The sequence below is a fragment of the Dermacentor silvarum genome, chromosome 5 (genome assembly GCF_013339745.2).
Source record: "Dermacentor silvarum isolate Dsil-2018 chromosome 5, BIME_Dsil_1.4, whole genome shotgun sequence".
In the NCBI taxonomy this organism is placed as follows: Eukaryota; Metazoa; Arthropoda; class Arachnida; order Ixodida; family Ixodidae; genus Dermacentor; species Dermacentor silvarum.
In genome coordinates, this window is record NC_051158.1 from 65,622,869 (window position 1) to 65,643,806 (window position 20,938).

Below are 20,938 nucleotides of genomic sequence, written 5' to 3' on the forward strand. Positions count from 1 at the left end.
CGCCCCCCGAAACACTCACTTGGGGTACGCTGTTATCAGTACATATCGTACTGATAACAGCGAGAACGTGCGCTCTTCTGAAAAACTAGTTTCACGCCTGAAAATGGCGCCTATGCAATCGCCACTGTAGCCCATTCGAGCTCAAAATAGGCAGAACGCCAATTTTACAGTGCCAGCGGGACATAACTGGCGGGGGTTGGGAAGCCGCGCTCAGTGAATCTTTCACTATTGCGTCAGAAAGCGTAGATGCTGCGCCGCGTGGGTGTATTCACGCGATTGACATTCTTATCCTACTTCCCCCCGCTAGACATTTTAAATAAAGGGGTCTTTATATTGTTTGAATGCTAATTGCATTAACGTTGACCGTCATCGCCAAATGATTGCCCAGCCCGCCGAGCGTTGCAGGTCACGTGATCTGCTCCAAGTGCTAGGGTAAGCATGCCAGGGTGAGTGGAGTAGGATGACACCTTGTTGCGCGTTGTCCTTCTCGCTCGGCCATTGTTGGTGGTCACGTGATGCTGATAGTTTTGGGGGGACGGTACAATTGAAGTGTTGAAGGGAGCGGCATCTCGGAACGTTCTCAGCGGGCCGAGCATTTCGTTTCCGGCGCTCCCTTATCATGCGAGCCTATCGAGCGCGAGTGCTCGAGGTCATCGAGTGAACTCAGTTCACACGTGGACATGTACGTGACACCGCGCGTTTTTAGAGTTCGTAAGCGAACGATTTCTGCCAATTATACCGCCCATAAAACTACGAGCCTTGCTCGGTGTACATTCTGATGCTTCTTTATCGCTGTTAAGGCTCATACCAGAACGAAACTGCCACGTATTTTTGGGCTTCACGTTTTTACCGAGACACGCTAGACCTCCTTGGCTATAAGAAAAAAAATGAATAATTGAAAACCGAAACGTCCTCGAAACAATTTAAAATCGCCCGTCTACGCGCTCGACTTCGATTCCGCGAGACGCAGTAACGACAACAGCTATACAGCAAAGCAGGGACAAAGCTCTTCCGCATACAGAGCACCTTCGGGAAAAAAATTAAAGAAAAAGCAAACGAAAGTTGCCGAGGTGACAGTTATTCGCCTCAATTCACGCCTCACTCTGGTACGTGCAGGGGCAGCGGGAAAATAAGTGGCCACCCACGTAGATTCCTTCTGTCTCGCCATTATCACTGCCGGACTTTCTCGCGAGAATTGGATTTCGCTTTTCTCCTCTTCGGGGCGAGACAAAAGGAACAGCTCAGCCAACCCCCCGCCCCAACATTGAGGGGGCTGCACTACACTACATACGCTGCTCGAGATTGCGAGGAAATGGGTAATTGAGGAACGCCCGACTTATTTTCTTCCTTTTAACGACCGCGTAAGTGCCTTCGCGAGCTTTATTTCTCCTACCCCGCGCTTTCATCGATTCAACTCGAGTACCACCGCGCGACACTTTAGCGCTTTCCCACCGCGATCGTTCTGTAAGCTTTTGAAGTCTATTGTTCTTCGTCATCTTCACTGTTTCTTTCTTTCTTTTGGTTGTTGCCTTCGCAACGGGTCAGAAATTTACAGCGCTTAGTTCGGAGAACTGTCGCGATGTAAAGGTTCGAGAAACCTAAACAAAAGATTGACAAGGACGAGTGTACAAAGCTGAGCTGACAGAATCGACGAACACTGTGCGGCTGTGCGGCGGAAATGTGTCCGCAATTTCGTTGAAAAAAAAAATTGTGATGTCTATTAAGTCTATGGGGCCGTCGAAAATCGCCGTTAAGTCCGGAAGCTCCTTTAATACTCCACGAGAGATTCATGGCACGAGTGTCCTCCAAAGTCCGTTGAAGTGGCGATTCAGCCAAGTCGGGAAAGCAGCCTCATGAGGGCCTGTTCAGCAGTATTGCTGCATTAGTGAACAAGTGCTCTAGCGTTAAAGATTAGAAGCAAAAGTAGGAAAACCCGGATGTGGATGCTTATATAAACGTAAGCCAGATTACGTGCGTCCAGCGCTGTCTACCATGCGGTTTGTACGGTGCTGACTATTCGACTCGCTGTGTTTGCTCACCACGTATGACTTTCTTGATTGCTGTCAGTGTGGTGTGAAACAAACCTGGCAACCCAGCAGCTATTGCGTGGCGCTGCTGAACTAGGACTCGTTGGTTGGGTTCCGCGGTGGTCATGGTTTAATGGATGCGAAATGAGTGAAAGCGCGTGTATTATGGTTTTGGTTCACGCTAAAGAATCCCAGGTGGTGAAAGTCATTCTTGAGTGCCCAACTACTGTGTGTCTCATAATCATGTCGTGGATATGGCAGGTAAAGCCGCTGAAATTATTTATTAGAATTTCCCTACCTTGTAAGACAATGTTATTCTCACGTTTTTGTTTGTTTATTTGTCTCGTGATTATGAACCAAATATGGCTCTTAACTTCCCGTCACGAAGTTTTTATTTTAGAATACGAATTTCTACACGAACGTGAAGAACGAACTTTTAACCGAATCTGTTTTTGTGTAAATACAGAAGTCGAGGCAGATTGATTGCTATATTAATTAGTTTATATTTACTAATTCATTATTTCATTGCCGGCTTTCGCTTTCCAGAATTTACTTAATTGCGTATTCAGTGTTCTGCAATTTCTATATTAGCTGACAACTTCAGAATACAGGTGAAAATACACCGCATTTCAACTCGAACGGATCGCACATATATCGCTAGCCAATTCTTTTTTTTAAATGCGAACCATTTCTTGCCGGCGGCTCTGTCCATCCGTCCCGCTTCCCACACCCTCACAGCGCATGCGCGTCCCCTCGCCCTCTCTCTCCTCTCCTACTCTCCCCCCTTTCTCTCCTCTAGGAATCCGGAGCGGCGCGCACGACAGGTGGTGCGACAGCTGCATACTCCGCTGGGGGCGCCACGGTAGTTCCGCGGTGTGAAAATGACGGCGCGCGCACGCCTCATTATCTCTCCTGTGCAGCGCCGCGATGAGCGCTCGGGCCGCTGCCGCGAAAACATCTCCCACTCAAGCTAACCATCTCCCCGCTGCTTCGCATCCACTCATGGTTCCCTTTAGCGGGAGATGGAGTAATTTTTTTCTCTCTCATTTTCGTTTGTCACAGCGGAGGTGGACTTCTCTCAATACCAGTGAACCTAGGAACCCCCTTTTAGAACGTGGTGGCGCAGATTACAAATGCACTGCGGTTTTGTGAGCTGATGTTATAACGAATTCATTGACTGCCACCTGGTATAGGAGCCGAGTTGTTGCCCCAATAGTGTCACTCCCTCTAACAGCTCCTGCTTAAATCAGCTGGTTTAAGTTACACTTCCCACATTACGAGGTGGAAGTCGTGGGTTCGTTTCCCCAGCCAGGGGCGCTATAACGTAAAATTATTCCAAACTGCTTTGATTCCAATTTCTGTAATCAGCCTCCACGATTGATCAAAACATTTTCGGGCCACTCCCAACTTCGCCTGTCTGTCACGCGACGTCACGAAAACCGCGATAGCTCCCCATCTGATATCACGTGTACACACTAATTATGCATGTATAAACCGCACAAAAGAAAAATAATCATTCCTGATTCGACGGCTTTTCACCATTAGCCCTCTGCTATTGGTCCACTGTTTTCTGGCTAAGCCCACTTCACCTGTCTGTCACGCGCCCTCACAAAACTGCGAAAACTCACCACGTCCAAGTGACGTGTACGCGAAAAAAAATGCATTAATATGCCGAACAAAACTGAAAGTTTTTCTGAATAGCCACAGACTGCCCCGTTCCGAAAGGAATAGAAGATGGCTGCCCGCCGATCACTCAGGCCTCGCTACTCGCACCTAGCTGCCGGTGAGCATGTATATATTTGCGCATGGCAAACCTTTTTGCGTGGAAGTAAAACGTTATCGGAGCCCTTTCGGCATGAATACGACAACGCTCTGCCAACTCTATCTTGCTAAAGATCCGTTTTAACGGCATTTTTATCCTTCCGTTTCACGCCGCCGCGATTATCGACCAGCCACTGCCAGTTAAGTTAGGCGAAGCGGACCAATTGGAGAAGCCGCCACCACCCTCTTCATGCGGTTATCTATTTTCACTGTGCTGGCTCAGGCCCCATCGAAACCCTCTCCACTAGTGCGGGTTGCCCCTTTTTATTTATTTATTTATTTTCCCAACTCCGGGGCAAAGAAAAAGCCACTAGTGCGTGCTCCTCGCCTCTTGTCAGCCAATTACATAAGAAAAACCGCTGAGTGTAGACAATGTTATTGGTTTTGAAAGCGAACAAAGGTGACCTCCTATAAACGAGGAGAGTGTTTAATTGGGTTGTTCAGACAACGCTCCGGGTAACCGCCCGATGCTTGCGTCGGTAGTTACGTAAATTTGACGTCAGGATTTTGGAATCAAAACAGTTTGGAATCATTTTACGTTATAGCGCCCAGACCCGCCGGGGTGGCTCAGTCAGCTAAGGCGTTGCGCTGCTGAGCACGAGGTCGCGGGATCGAATCCCGGCCCCGGCGGCCGCATTTCGATGGAGGCGAAATGCAGAAACGCCCGTGTGCTTGCGTTGAAGTGCACGTTAAAGAACCCCAGGTGGTCAAAATTAATCCGGAGCCCTCCACTACGGCGTGCCTCATAATCAGAACTGGTTTTGGCACGTAAAACCCCAGAGAGAAGAAGAAAGAAGACGTTATAGCGCCCCAGGTAGAATATTCCTTCAGCGTTGAAGCGTCTTTTCCTTCTTTTTTTTTTTCTAGAAACATGTTTGGGCTACCAACACTACAAATATTCGCAATTTTACGGACGATATGTGCATAAAAAAGTTAAATAAATGTGTTTAAAAATATAGAAACACTCCGTTAAAATATGAAAGGTGCTTCCGTTTTAAGTTTTAATTACATTTCACATGTAATAAAACAGTGGATGCTCTGTTCGGGACGAACCAGATAGAAGAGCTTATTTGTGTGATGAGAACATCCCTATTATTCTTTCCAGTGAGATACGTGTGGGCATGTTCAACGACGTCCCGATACTTTACTTGTTCTTTTTTCACAACTTCACATATTTTCCCTCGACGCTTCTGTGAAAACGAGAACGTGAAATAAGTCTGCAGTATAGAGCCAGTTGGTGACGTATAGTTCTCGTATAAATATATATACACAATCATAACTACTTTCATATCTTCTAGAATGAATGACATTATATTCACGACAACTTTCTTGCTTGTTGTTTTACCTACGTCACCATCATCATCGTTTTCATCGTCAACATCATAATCAGTGTAATCTACATCCACTACACAATGAAGGCCTCTCCCAGGATTCTCCTCCAAGTACCCTTGTGTAGAATAAACTGACTATATTCAAATTTTCTAATTTTATGACACCACTTAATTTTCTGACTGTCCAAGACTACACTTCTTTAACCTTGGCGACCATAAGTAACACTAATAGCCAACCTGTTATCTGCTCTACACCGTACATAGCCTGCCCACCTCGACTATTTCCTCCTAATGTGAGCTGGGTTGACTGTTGCTGTGTTTTCTCGTTATGAGGAAGTATCGTTTAACACGATTGTCATGTTCATATACCATCTACAAGTCACCCAACCGACCATTTCTTTCTACAAGTGGTTACAAGATACCCAGATTCCAGATACGCCAAACCCGTCTCAAGTCCGCTAAGAAGACCTTTTCTTCGAAAATAGCAGTGCGTGAGGAGGCTAACTGCACCGCTCGACGTCTACAGCCTCCACAAATCAGTGACCCTGTGGAACTGAAATCATAGTCGCCACTGTAGTTCAAGGGTTATCACGTTGCACCGAGGGGCCTGGAGTCACGGGTTCGATCATGGCCGCAGCCACGGCATCGTTCCAATTGCGGCGGAGGCCTCCACTACGGTGTCCCTGATAACTCACTGTGCAGTTTCGGAGCTTCAGCACGTTACACCTCCCTCTTTCAACGCGCACACGCAAAAGAAAAGAAAAACACAAAATCATGTCGGATAAAGTAATGCAGCAGATCGAACGAGTTGGAATCTATATACAGCGACACACACGCCCGCACGCACACACACACACACACTAGCGAGTACGACGGACGCCTTGAACGCATCATTGTTTCAGAGGCCGCATGCGCATACCTGCATAGCGCAATTAAAGTCCATTCGGCCCGCAAGTGTTCACTTGCTCATTAGCACGCAGTCGCGGATGCGCGAGTGCGAGCTGTCCGTCAGAAAAATCATTAAATACGGCTCGACCAGAACATACAGACGTTGTAGCGTCGGATTGTAATTTGAATATACGAGAAACATAATTCACTTGCCGGGAAGCCTGATAAGCAGCCAGGGATACTTGAACGCCATCGCGTTCCACTCTTAAAGGCGAAGCTTAAGCGTCCTCCACATTTTTTCCTCCCCGCACGGTCCCGTATAGGCGAGCGCCATGTTGTGGTGCTGCAAGGAGTCCAGCGGGACGCCCGTGCTCCACTGTGATTGGTTGGAACACTTGGCAAGGGAACAGCCAGGCCGCTACGCCTATGGTCACGAAACGTTTCGCTTTTAAAATCGGGACAATAAGAGAGGACAGCAATAGGCGCTGACTGTAGCAAGGAGTTCGTTTATTATGCAACTGCAATATATATATATATATATATATATATATATATATATATATATATATATATGCCGAAATGAACCACGACTGCAAATACAAAGGAAAGCTTACTTGCAGTTCTTCACCGACATGGTTTTCTGCGAGATTCTGCGCGAAAAGCGAATCGCACCTCAAGCAAGCAGGCTTTTTTCTAATCTTTTCTTTTTTATTATTTTTCTCCCCGAAAAGAACAACGCCGAGTGTTCACGTGTTCGCCTTCCTCCGCCAATATAACGGCGCCACGAAAGCGGACCTTGTCGTTTTCGGTTGCGGTCGTTCTTCTCAATCCTGTGAAGCACTCCGCTTCAAAGTGTGAAAAAGGTTAACCGCTCAATATCGAAAAAAAAAGAGGAACGAGAGAAAATGCCAGAACGAAAGCGGTGAACTAGGTGCACGCTCGAAAGCGCCACGCGCAGGGGGCAAGCGCCCGAGCGATGCCCAATAGCGGAAATCACGAGGAATCTCGAAACCTCGTCACGTTCGCGTGAATCTCGCGCTGCGCTGCTGAGATTGCTCGACAGCGGCATGCTTTTGGAGCCATCATTTTTTTTTTCGTTCGAATTTTTTGCCACGTTGAACAACGGTGCGTCGATGCGATTCGGATTTCGCTTAAGTGGGCTTGCCCTGTAGCGTTCCTGGCTTCACTGTAAGGTCGTTTTTGGTGGCTTTATTTTTCAATGTTCCCTGAAAGTTGTTTTGTTTATTGTACTTTTGCAGAGGCTGGGTCGGGGGGGGGGGGGGGGAGTGAGAGAGAAAGCAGAAACAAGCAAGCAAAATAGCGTTCGCTGTTCTAAAAAAAGTTATAACAGAGGTGTGAAGTGGGAATTGATATATCAAGGGCCTGATTTATTGATGTTTTCTTTTTTGATTTCGGTATGTGGTGATGAAATTGCAGTGACAGTACGTAATAGTTTGGAGCCAGCTTTGCGCCTAGTTACTTGAAGTGACATTCAAGATACCTAGCCTGTCTGTGAGCGTATCACTGCTCACAGGATGCCGAAATACCAGAGAAACAGACGTGCACAGCAATTCTGGTGACGTCATTTGCCGGTACTGACGTAAAGTACTGCGCGAACAACTTGATTTGCAACGATCGTGTGCTACCTACCCATCTGCCGGTAAAACACGCCAGGAGCAAACTTGATCATCTTAAAGGATACTTCATTTTCCTTCTTTTCTTTTTTCCTTTCAGCGAAAAGAGAGACTCCGCGCAACTAAGTTTCCAAATCATTATGCTTGAAGAAAGCGTCGTTAGATGGCCCTACGAGCATTGCTACTGCCGTATATGTCTTCAGTTTTCACATATTACGTAAACAGCAATGCATTTGCGGAGATTGTTAGTTTATCATGTCGATCGATTTGTGACCATCGGGGATTTTGCTTTTAGTCCATGGTCATTGGCTAATCCAGGTGCAGCGCACGTGACGCAGTGAATAGCCCACTTACTACAATCGCCACCTTCAGGTGCTCCAGTTTTGCAAGCCCAGTCAGGTTGGTCGTTATGACGACATCCTTGGTTAGGCTGCGAAAAATTTCAAGTTGCCATTGCGCTAACCGTTGCGCGACCCGATGTAGGAGCACAACAGATCACCGAGCGAGCCAGAGCGAGAGCCATAACGCCGCTATGTCCTGATCCCACGTGACCACTTTCTGTGCCATGACGTCACGAAGCATGCACCTCCTGGGAAACAAAACTAAAACTTGTTTGTAGAAAAGCTATCATAGTCAATTTTAGGGTTGTCTGAGGCCGTTTTAGGGTTGCACTAAACCCTTCTGAACTTCTAGAAGTCGAAATCCTCCTAGAGTTTCGACGTCCAGTACCTTAACCTAACGAAAAAAAAAAGGTCATTGTAGTACGTTTGATATTACTCGTGTGTTGCTTTGGCACAATAGACCCCATAATATCGCGTTATCTTTTTTATTATTTATTAGTCACACCTAATGGAAGTGACGAACCTCGATAAGATCAGCCGCGACCGAACCTTTCGGTGCGGAATGCTTTGCTCATACCGGGCGCAACGAATTATACATTTCCGAATTAGAAACCGCAAGTGGGTGTGGCTGTACGTTCACAACTCAGACATATTTTAGTTAACGATGACGTAGAACGTAGGTTCGAGACAACGAACGTTTCATTTCATCAGTAAACCTGCAGCTACACGTGGCGAACGTATATTTTGGTGTTACGAGAGCGTACAAGACCCCTGCACTCGGTTAGAAACAGCGAACACTAGATTTCCGAAAACGGGCCAGCAGTTCTGACGAACGTGCGTCTGTGGAATCGCCAAAATCTTCGTTCGTTACATGGACACGTTCGATGTACATGTAGCTATGGCCCCGCATAAGAAGCTCCAGGCCGCTGACGGTGAGATGAGCCGTTCCCTCACCAGACGTGCTCGAAACGTGCCTCCGAGGACCGCGTCTCGAAGTAAATCTAGCCAAGACCAAAACAAAAGCTTACGGAGGCCACACGAGCAGGGTGCGAGTAGCAGGCCAATCCCCGTTCCGACGCATACACGGCAACTGTGGTTTCGAGACGCGTTTTATATCGAATGAGAATCGACGGTTGCCCCGCACTTTCTGCGGCATCGTTTACTTTTCCAGTCAATCCCACTGAACCCATCCTCGTCACTTGAATGCCCCAGTCGAAGAAGGCGAAACACGCCTGTCTTGTTTTTGCGAAACAAAAGAAGCTGGGGGGGGGGACGAGGATGGCCCCGCGGGCAGCAGACTTGGGAGTGAGAGCTGCGTGTTATGGGAGGCTCCGCCGCGGCCGGGAAAATCCAGCTTCCCCCCTCCCCGCGTTTCGGATTGGACTTTGGCTATAGGCTTGGATTCGCTCGAGTGAGGTCGGGACGGTCAGAGGATTCCTACTCCCATGGGAAGGTGGGGGGGTTGCGCGTGGTCGAAAGAGAACAAACGCCGGGACGGAAGATCGGCGCTTGCTTCGGAGAGAGGGAGAGAGAGACAGAGAGGGGAAAGCCGGGTCGACTGATATTGGCCACGCTAAGGCAACATTGAAACTCTCGACAATCCCCCAGGGGATTTCTTCAGGAAACGAGAAAAACCCGCCAAGTCTAGACGCATGCTGTATCTCTTTCTTTTTTTCTTCTCTGTTTTGCAGCTTCTCGAGGACCTCCGCTCACGTCCCGAGCTGTGGGCGCATACGCGAGGAGGCACGCGGTCTTACGTTCTGAATCCAAAAGTCGGTACGCATTCTCGCTTCAAGTTCCGCAGCCCGGCTTGGTTTGTTTGTCGTCTGCTACGCCGCGAGCCGGAATCGTCTGCGTGCAGCCCTTCCAGCCTCTTTAGCGGCACTGCGCATCTTTTCGATTCTGCCGTCTGCTTGCATAAGCCAGGCTAGTGGTCGGCTACGAAGCCGGCTTCCGTGGCGTGGCAGACGATAAGTAGGTGTTTATGAAAGCAGGACACGAGCCGAGTTCAACGGCTGACCCGTGTTTGAACGCGTTTTCGGAGACGGCGGCCGATTTTCGGGGGAAGAAGAAGAAAATATCCCCTCCACTTCACGCTCACTGTAACCTTAGCGGCGCCGTTGCTAAAAAAAAATGATACCAGATAAAACAAACGTTACGTGGTTGTGAGCTCTTCATATTTTGTAGGTCGCCGTCGTCCTATAGCTACAGTTGCCGTTCATTTCTATGCGAAATCTAGCGTTTGCTGAACACCCGAGTAAGAGTGCTTTTCTTAGAAGTATTTCAGTCACGTTCAGGATATCGGATTTCGGGTGACGAAAAAAAAATTGCGGTACCCCAAAAGTCAATATCGCCACGGCGTGCGATTCTGTCGCCGACAGAAAAAGAAAAAAAAATGCATCGAAAGAACGATACCGCTTGGTTTTCAGTTCTTTCAAAGCATTGCGGGGAGATTTCAGCACAACGGAGATTTCATACACTGCGTTAAAGTAACAGCTTATCCGCGAAGACCAAAGACCACCGCTGCTCGACTTTAACTCAATTTAGTTAGGTTGACTCAGATTCGTGTTCATCAAACACGCGGTTTGGAATTCAGAAAAGAAGTTCCGCAAACACCGAAGCACTGCTGCTTATTTTTAAGAGCTTCTCTTCTGAAAGCCGAGAGAGAGATTGGAAATGAGGTTTGTTGCAGGAGATTACAGAGTTCCTGTACTGCGTCAATGACGTCACGGATGTTCCACGGAAGCGCTTTACGGAACGCGGCTGCGTTTGTGGCGACAGCGCTTTTAGTGCGTGACAGGGCCCACGTACTTGTAAATGACGCTGACATTTCGGGAAAACAAGGACTCTCGCGCTGTGCCCAGCAAAACGAGAACAGCGAGAGCACATAATGTTCCTGGTTATACGGGGACACCTGACGAGAGCGACACGCGATGTCCCCTGTACGCACGCGCTCAAGAATCCAATACGCATTTGCGAATGACGTTTTCTTCTTGTAGTATTTTGCGCATGCAAAAGTGTCGGTATGCGTGCATGTGTGTGGGATTGTATTCGTGAGGGCGTGTGGTTTGTGCGTGTGTGTGTGTGTTTGTTTACGCGTGCATGTATTTGCGTGTGTGTGTGCGAGTGTGTGCGCGCTCTATTTATTTTTGCCTAAAACAAGCGTAACATTTTTTTTCTTCGTGGTTGAAGTGATTATCCGCAAAGTGTTAGTGGTGTTCATATAAACGCTAAGAGACTAGTATTTTTTACAGTCTATATAAATCTCAGACTGGGTGGAAACTGATAGATAACGTTTTGTGTCATTCTTTTAAGTTGCTACTGACTGCCGTGGGTTAGGCAGCGAACTGTTAAATACGTGACAGGTTTCACTTCACCTACCATCATCTTTCTATGATAGAATTTAACGCTGTGCAGAAGCCGGCGGCATACTGTATTGTTGTCAATGCGTCGAATCCATAATAGTTGAATAAAATAATTAAAAATTGGGGCGTATTCATTATGATTGAGGACTCTAATGCTGTTAGCAGTCCAACAGGAAAGACGACCGATACATGGTGGCGCATACACAGTGACCAAGATCTATGTGAAAGAGGTTCACTGAAGAGCGAAACACACCCGGTGACACCTACCTATATAATTACCCAAGTTCGCATTAAAGTGGAAGGAAGGAAGGAAGGAAGGAAGGAAAGAAGGAAGGGAGGAAGGAAGGAAGGAAGGAAGGAAGGAAGGAAGGAAGGAAGGAAGGAAGGAAGGAAAATAAGAGGTTAAAGGCAGAGAGGTTAACCAGGTTAAGTGCCTGGTTGGCTACTCTGCACAGGGGGATGGGGTAAGGGCAGAAAAGATTAGAAAACAAGAGAAGATTAAAAAAAGAAACGTACCAGTCCGCACATTCTATAGTTTTTCACTAAGTCCTGTTTCTTTTAAAAAGCGTACTAGCGCTTTTAAAGCAGTTCGTTCCGACGTCGGCTAGGACCAGGGACCAAGAATTCTGGCTTCCGTAAGGGGACGGCTGTCTATCTTGTGGAGCGTCGCATTAAAGTGGTTTATTCAAGCACACCCCGTACCCAGCGTTACGCTACATACGAAGCGACCCAAGTTGGCGTCAAATAGGTTCATTGAAGAGAACCACATACACGAGCTAGGGACCTATTGAGCGGAGTTGGTTCGGTGGTTGCTTTTCAAGCCGGTTCCCCCACACAGCTGCGCTGTGAGGAAGGAGGAGGAAAAAGAAGAAAGGAAAGGCAGGGAGGTGCAACCAGACGCACGTCCGGTTTGCTACCCTACACGGGGGAAGGGGATTGCTCTACAAATTGGACTATGGGCTACCTAGTGAAAGAAGTTGGCGGTAAGGATTGTAGGCGCAGGCATAAATAGATAGATAGATAGATAGATAGATAGATAGATAGATAGATAGATAGATAGATAGATAGATAGATAGATAGATAGATAGATAAACAATTATGGGATTTTACGTGCCAAAATCACCATCTGATTATGAGGCACGCCGTAGCGGGAGTCTCCGGAATAATTTTCGACTACCTGGGGTTCTTTAGCATGAACCCAAATCTGAGTACATGGGTGTTTTTGCCTTTCGCCCGCATCGAAATGCGGCCACCGTGGCCAGGATTGGATCCCGCGACCTAGTTCTCAGCAGCCCAACACCGTAGCCGCTGAGCAACCACGGCGGGTTAGATAGAAAGATAGATACACAGAGACATAGAGACATCACAAACTGGAGTAAGCTTCCAAACAATGTTAATAGTATTGATAAATCGGTAGCGTTAGCACGCACTCAGCGCCACCGAATGCGAAACGTGCATATATAATATATCTCTGACCTTTATTTCTGAGGAGGGTGAGCTGTGGTCGCTGTAAAAACAAAACGAAACAAAAAAGAACAAATGATAAAGAATCGCGCGTTTAATACCGAGCGATACGCGCGCATGCATACAGCAAGACGAATGTCACAACTTTTTTTTTCTTTCCATGAACTCGAGTAATCCAGTTTCGCAATCACCGCAGCCGGGGATTCACACGCGAAATCGGTTTATAGCGTGGACGAATAAATAAAAAATAAAAGGTGAAATTAAATTGTTCATGCCTCATGCTTGGAAGGGAGGACTTGTGCGCCGTCTCCTGAAACGTGCGCGAGCCGCGTGTCGCTTCCAGTCGAGTGGTTTTCAATGGCTCCCAGGGGACAGTTCCACACCCCGCGATTGCCTAATGGGCCATTGAGATCACGTGAACGACGTGGTGCCCTGATGTAACTTCGTTGGATCCATGTTAAAAAAAAAAGCGAATGATGATGCGTTCTTTTTTTATCTACGCTGCACGTGTCCAAAGAGCACGAGCAAGCGTCAGTTTGTTGACTGATGTGACAAATGGCATTCTGGTGGCAGCAGAACAATAATGTAACGAAAATGAGAGGCAGGAAAGAACGAGAGAAAAAGAGCAAGCCATTGATTTGAGTCGTCGACTCGGTGGTTATTCAAATTCTTTGCGGTAGGTTCTGATTGAGTTGAAGAGAATGCGACGTTAGGATGAAGGGTGACATCATCTCTCCGACAGAGAAAAAAAATCAATCCTGACGTTCTTAAGAGTGATTTGTGGTGTGACAACGGAGGTAATCATATATAGTGTAAAGCCGGAGACGGCTGTCGTGAGAGTTCGGTGTCTGTGTGGAGGAACTTCAAACATCTAGGAACAGTTCAACAACGTTAACCAATCAAGTGATCAAGGAGTGGTTATGCAAGACCAATAATGCTGGTATTATGTAATGTTTTTTCCCCTTCCTTTTCCTGGTGCAGCACACTCATTATAACCACATGAAAGCGCTCCGCGCATTCCTTATTTATGGTGGTCGCCAGAGGTCACAAGGTTACGAGTGCAGCCAGACTCGGCTCTTCCTGCATAACAGCCGAAAATTTCATCGCAAAGTCCATCGCAATTCCATCGCTTTCCCTTGCTTAGGCTTGCGATGGCTCGTAGACGATCATGGCGGCGTGCAACTAAGCGTTAAAAATGCCGTCAGGGGTGATGCTTAGTAAAGAAGAGTTGGCAGAGCGATGTCGCGTACGTACCGAAAAGGGATCAACAACGTTATATCAGTTATACTGCTACGCAATAGTATTATAATACGCAAAGACATCCATTCATACTGGCAGCTTCGAGTAGCAGGTGATAGAGCGATCGGCGGGTAGCCGATAACTGCTCTTTAAAAAACGAGGCACTCTCCAGCTATTTTTTTAATATTGGGGGACGCTTAAGCTTTGCCTTTAAGAGTGGAACGCGATAACATTCAAAGTTCATTGACTGCATGTCACACTTGCCGGCAACTGCAGACTATGTAACCATGTTTATCGGGAAACGCTGGCGGAGAACGCTATGCACGAATTAATTAAGGCGTGCTTTCCGGTGGAAACGCGGCCTCTTGCGTGGGCCGATATTCTGTTACTGTTTCCAACTTTTAATATTTCAGTCTGAGAAGAGAGAGAAAAGAGAGAGAAAGAGAGAAAGAAAGGAAAGACAAGGAGGTTAGCCAGTGTAAATACCGGCTTGCTACCCTGTACTGGGGAAAGGGGTAAAGGGAATAAAAGGTGATAGAAGAAAAAAAAAACAAATTGAAGTAAGAAAATTCGCGCAATAAGAGAGAGAGAAACGTGGTGGGAAAGGCAGGGAGGTTAAGCCGAAAAGATTCTGGTTTGCTACCCTGCACTGGGGGAAGTAGAAGGGGAAATGAAAGGCGGAAAGAATAGGGAAGAGAAAAAGCAGTCACGAAAAAGAAATATGAGGAATAAAATGAACCTAACATAAATTAACATAAACATAAGCATAAAAATAAATTTACCACAAAACGCATGCGTTGTCGGTGTTTCGTTGCACGACATTTGTTTGAGGGCTGTCATTCTCGGAATACCGAGGAATAGCTTTGTAAAGAATGTAAGACAAGGTATGAGCAACTTTAGTGATAGTGCAATTTAATTTCGAAGAATCGCAAGCGGCACTGGCGGGCGAATTCTGCTAACCACGCCGCCCAGCAAACTGGAGACATTGTAGGAGCCTACATGCAAGTACATGCAAGTACAGCGCTTGCATGTAGGCTCCAATTACATCGAACGCAAGCGACAACGGCGGTCTGCGGTAATACCGTCAGTGACGTCGTTCTCTCCGTCGCAGCCGAACGTGTGTGTAACCTCATAATTGAGAAATACTTTGATCAACCCTAGGAATTAACCCAGCGATTAACACCGGGGCCGCACTTTTAAGCTCGTTATAACCAACCTCACGGAGTGGATAGGCCGACGAATTTCTTTTTGCTTTCCTTTTCGGGGGACGCGCGCAACCTTTCCAAAGCGTTTCGAGACTAATCCTCCACTGCAAGGCGCAGGCGCCACCACGCCGTATAAAAGACGGATTATTCCCTCGCTTGCAGCAAGATCAGTGGCACGTAGTTACTCAAGTTGGTGAGAGCTTCATTGAAGAGCGACACGTACCCAGGGCATTCATGACGCAGCTCGTTAAAGCGTAGGCGTGACTGGTGTTCATTGAAACGCGGCAGATGCCCAGTGCATCTTTTGGCACAGCCCTCTAATGCTTCGGGTTGCTAGCCTTGAGGAACCCTTGTGACGTGGGTTCGATTCCGCTCAACATTAGTGAAACTTAAGGGATCTTTTTCGTCATTGTAGAGCGGCACATTCCCAGGGGCACATACCTAATTACCAAAGTTGGCATCAAAGTATGCAATAAAGGCCACCGCTTACTGAGTGACACATCCGTCAAAGAGTTTATTCGAACAGCGGTACCTACCCAGTCCCACATCTCAGTAACCCAAGTTGGCCCGATGGTGGGCTTCGAGCGCTGTTCCCTTCGCACAGCAGACCGACGCGCTACCCATACGACCATGGACTATCCAGTGGCCCAGGTGGCCGGGAAAGTGGTTAGCTACATACATAGGCCCCGGAAACGCATTAAAACAACATGTGCGCGGATATCACGCAGCCTGTTTATTTTGCACTCTCTTCTTTGCCGTCTTTTGTGTAATAGAGCCGTAAATTAGCGCAGATAAGTATATAAGGTCCCAAAACATAACGGCTGTCACCAAAGCCATGATTGAGTGCGTGAAATGCCTCATTGGCTCGGTAGGTGGCGGGTGGTAGCAAAGCATTGACCGCCGCCGGTGGCATCTGTAGCCCAGGTTGGCTCCGATTGCGAGCCGTGATCATAGGCCAGAGGAGGTGAGTGCCAGTGGAGGAGTGTGTGAGTGGTGAGTGAGTGAGTGAGTGAGTGAGTGAGTGAGTGAGTGGCAGCGGAGGTGAGTGAGTGAGTGGCAGTGACTGTGAGTGAGTGCCCGCGGAGGTGAGTGATGGCCAGTGAGTAGCAGCGGAGGTGAGTGAGTTCGAGTGAAGGCCAGTGAGTGCTAGCAGAGGTGAGTGAGTGTGAGTGCCGGCGGAGGTGAGTGAGTTCGAGTGAGAGCCAGTAAGTGCCAGCGGAGGTGTGTGAGTGCCAGCGGAAGTTGTGAGTGTGAGTGACATGCAGCGGAGGTGAGTGAGTGGAGGCGAGCGTGAGTGAGTGTGAGTGCAAGTGGCCGTGATGGTTGGCTCGTGGGCCCAGTCCGAAACAGTGCCACTTTTTTTCTTCACTTCGTTTGGCTGAGATTACGCCACTCCTTCCGGCAAAAATCTGACGGGATCATTGGCGCTAAAGTGAGAGTGAGAGATTGAGAAGGACCGCGCAAATAACAGACAGACAGACAGACAGACAGACAGACAGAGAGACAGGCAGACATGAACTTTATTTGGTCCTTTTTTATCGAAGGTCCTTATCCCAATCTATAGGAAAGGGAGCCTTCAAGCGCGCGACTGCACGCTTGAACGTCTGTGGGCATCAGTTGGCATCTTTCTAATTATGTGGCGCCGGTTGCAAGGTGTGGAAATATTTTGAGCAAATGTGGGAAATGTTAGGGGCGTTAGGCCGGCAGATTTAGAAGTGTCCGTGCTATTCTGGTGATAAATAAAATTTTTAAGCCCTCATTTCTTACCCGTTCAGAGGCGTTAGAACACTCGCAAAGTTTTCATACTTCTATGGGAGGGCCAAAAAACGGCAGATATTTCATATTTCAAGGCAATTGGGACCACTCCATGGGTTGCATGTTCTGAAAGTTTGAATTGTATATGTTAATTATGGGTCTGATAATAATAACTGAATTCTTGTCCATTCGTAATTTTCTCGCATTATGGGAGTTATTTAGTTGATTTTTTTTCGGTCTACTCGGTAAAAATGCAAACCCGCTGTTCATATTTGTTGAAGTAGGAAGCATGTTTCGAGTGACAAACGATAAATACTGTTTGTGTAGAGTAATTACGACCTATGTAGAAAATTGCGGTCCATCACATTGCCATTATCCGCAATGTTTCCAAGTGTCCTAAAGCTGCATAAGACACCAAGTTCACATTGCTGACTTAATTAGAAGTATTGCAAATAATTACTGAACCATCGTTCTTTTTTCATACATTCGGTGTCCTCGCTGAACAAAACAAAGCACCTTGTTTATTACCAGCGATAATAAGGCACACGTTGTGAATAATGTGATAGGCAAAGTTCGAAGTGTGTGGGCGAATTGCAGCCTTTGAAATAAATTGCGTATGCAAGTGCTTCGGGACGTTACGAGTGTGTATACGAGCGTCCCAAATTTGAGCCCGCTAACCTTGCATAAACACTAATACGAGCAAAATAAAATGTAGCGAGCATTGGGAAAACGCTATGGCAAATTCATGTCCCAAGTTTAGTGTCCGTGAAAAAATTGATGACTTTGTAAAAAATAATTAAGCAAGTGGTCAAAAGTGCTGCGTTGTCGTTCTTAGCTACGTACGTTTCCCAACGTTTCGAGATAACTCTTCGTTATACGAAGTTCATAGTTAGGAGAAACGGGAGGAATTTTAGTGAAGTGTGTCACGAAATTTTAACGTTACTCGCTCAGCTAGAAACGTTACAGTTATTTTGTTCAACCCTTGTATGTTCAGCACTTCCATGCATTATACAAGGTTCGTCGGGTGTCCTCGGTGAACTAAACGATGCCGCTTGTTTACATTTGAGAAAAGTGAGGCTCACGTAATGAATGGCGTGTAGACATAGCTAAATGTTGGTGGCCTGATTGCGTCCTATGCTATAAAGTAAGCTCACAAGCGTCACTCGCTGCTATGAATGTGTTTCACAAGCGGCGCAGAATTTAGCCGATTGCACTGGCAGAACTGCTAGTGCCATCATTTTTTCCCCCTCAGTCATAGAGGCGATATTCTCTACTAATTAGCTAGAATCAGTGCTATTGACCTGCAGTCTATCGCCGAATAGTTACAGGGCCTTAGACGTAATGCATTTTCTTTGGGAGATAACCAAAATTCGCATTCAGAAGAGTTCGCAAAAGACGCTTTTGGCTGACCCGGCACTTCAATATTTCTTTCGTCAATACAAACTTCACAGCGAAGCTGTTTTTCCCGGCATAACTAGGACTGGTATAGTTTTCCGCAGCACTTAGGTCGCACAATATATGTTTTTGAGCAAGAATTAGAAATGGTTACTGGACCTGCCCGACCGAACTTACCTGAACCCACCCGCTCGCAGTTGCTCTTAGCTACAGTTCTAGCGTGATCGCTTTTGCAAACAGGCCTAACTAAACCTATTGCTCACATAAACAAAAACAAAGGTTCTTACGTTGTAAATATTCGCACGATCCGGTATGAGTCAAACATGATTTTTGGCATATTGGCACTGACGGCACATGGCCAACGGTAACAGTGGTCACGAACGGTGACTTCGTCAACAGCGCCCGTGTTCGCAAATGTTTTATTACGTAACACTGTCGCCTTAGAGTAGCAGTTCATGCGACCTTTACTCATAATATGTATCTGTGGGATAGCTAGATGATCGCCTAGACAACGGCCGATTGCCGGAACTACATACGCGGAGAATTAACGTCTGTATTAAGAAAAAGTTTTGTCGTTAGATAATTTCGTATCAACAGCTACCGGCCTATAGGGACAGCGAACAGACTACGCATTAGCGAACGCGGCTATAATAAAGAGCTCTTTCGAACGAAAGTCTTCGTGAATTCGGCCGCCTGTTCGCAATAATAAACGTACTGTTTGCGGGCATTTTATGTGCTCCTCACGTTTGAGGTGTGTTGAGAATTTTCGTGAGATTATATTTTTTTCGGCAGGATGCCGAAAAACGTGAAGACGTATCTCGATTCGTGCTTCACACGGACATTCATAAACGCACACAGGAAGCTTAGCAAAGGGGAATGGCCAGACGCTATCTCCCGCTCAAACTTTATTCACTCCGCCCGCGCAGAAAGCAATAAATCACGAAGAGGCAGCGGTGTGAATTACGTTGCGGCAACAGCATCAGCCGAAGCGTCGCGCACGGGGTGGCCTTACTTAAATGAGCCTGCGGTCAAAATGCGTATCAACATTTGCATTCATGAGTCCCCTCCCCAAGAAGCCGGTGGCCCTTTTAAAAGGATCCCAAACCGGAAATTCGTCTATCGCTTGAGGATCACCCTTCTCCTGCAATGCGTTCGTTCTTTACCGTTTGGTTGCTGTTACTTTCCGTGCCTTTAAGCGATGCATTTGCCAGCCGAGATAAATCCAGAGAGACATAAGCGAAATAAACATAATAAACAAAAACGCGCACCGAATTACCGCACCGAAAGGTGCTTAAAATGACAATGACGGGACTGGCTGAAGCATTGTCAGCAATTCAAAATCGAGAGAGGGAGTCTGCGTCTGTTGGCGCCAGCGTGCAGGTTTCCAGAGGAAACAGAAGATAAGAAAGAAAAAATAATAAAACATGGCGGCAGCGCGCGCAGATTGCATCGGTTGTGGCTCGGCGTAGCAGGAGAACAGCCCGACGAGCGTTTGCAAAGCGAAAAAGCCACGATGAGTCAGGGTCAATGGCTAATCCATGCAAATGGCTGCCCGAGGAGATCCCATCCTTCCGCCTGCAGGCTTAATCCGCGGAGATTAGGGGAAAACGTGCCAACAATGGCGGATGCGTTCCGGAAACGCCCCCTCCGTATCGGAACCTATCGGGGTCTTCCTCTCAACGCTCTCGGCAAGTGCACACCCAGATTACGCTCGGCGTCGGCAAAAACAAAAAACAAAAAAAAAAGACAAAAGCTAGTTCCCCGTTCATGGGACGGCGGGGGAAGAAGTAGCAGGGCAAACAATGGATGAATGTATGCGTAAAGGGAAATGACGTAGACTAATGATGGCAGTGAAGCAGACTACTTGCGCTGGCGGCAGGGCTCCAGCTTGAGTTTTTTCGTTGTATCGAGCAGACGACTTTTGCAGAACGACCGTGCAGACAACTTTACGTGTCGTCTGCTATCACGTGTCGTTGCTACTATTTTCTTATTTTGTGTTCTACGTACGCTAGCTTACGTAAGTTCGCTAAAGAGAAAACATTAAGTTTGCAAGAATACACAAGGCGATGTATTGAGCCTTAAGGCGATCAGGCTTAGATGCCACAGTGATTAATGACAGAGAACAGCATAGCTGACGCGTCGGGGAGAAGATGGCGAGGATGTGTTGGGTGTTGTGTGATGTCGCATCGGAGATCGGAACTAAGCGCGAGATTCGAGACTTATTTCTCAATCATGCCATCGTCGTGAAGCGTGTACAAATAATTTTGAATGTATTCTTTCTCATTTTATGTCAGCAGGAAATGGACGCCAGTAAAATGGAACCTCTCATTTAAAAGAAAAAAAAAGAACTAAAAATTATCGCGGGACATCTGCCAAGTTGGAAGAAGGAAGAATCTTGAGCAATACTGCTTGCTACACTGTCGTCATAAGTCTGACAATCCATTTTGTTCTAAACAAATCAGACTCTGCGCAT